Raw genomic sequence first — 610 nt, forward strand, 5'->3', positions numbered from 1 at the left:
TGCCATCAGAATGAGAGTCTAAACAGCTGATAAAAACATCACAAGTAATCCACACGACTACAGTCCATCAATTAACATCTTGAGAAATGAAAAGCTGCGTGTTTTTGAGAAACGTATCCATCATAAAGTCATTTCAACTTTAAAGTGTCACTTCTAGCTGAAATTTGAGTCCATAATTCACTCTTAATAACTCTTCCTTCAGTGAAAAATCCCATCCCCTGTTGTCTTCTTACAGCTACATATATTTGTTTAGAACTGTTTTGGACCGTTTTATAAACAGTGCATATGTCTCTCCTGTTTCAGACGAGATGACTTTTTCAATGGACAAAGCAATGTTATAGATAGAAGACTCGTATTAGCTGGAAACATTGGTTTGATATTAACAACATCTTAAGGATGGATTTGTTCTTACAAACACAGCTTTTGCTTCACAAGATGTTAATTGATGGACTGGAGTGGTGTGGATTACTTGTGGATTACTGTGATGTTTTCATCGGCTGTTTGGACTCTCATTCTGACGGCACCCATTCACTGCAGAGCATCCACTGGTGAGCAAGTGATGTAATGCTAAACTTCTCCAAATCTATTCGGATGAAGAAACAAACTCATC

Source organism: Sinocyclocheilus grahami, unplaced genomic scaffold, assembly GCF_001515645.1.
Source record: "Sinocyclocheilus grahami isolate Dianchi unplaced genomic scaffold, SAMN03320097.WGS_v1.1 scaffold224.1, whole genome shotgun sequence".
Taxonomy (NCBI): domain Eukaryota; kingdom Metazoa; phylum Chordata; class Actinopteri; order Cypriniformes; family Cyprinidae; genus Sinocyclocheilus; species Sinocyclocheilus grahami.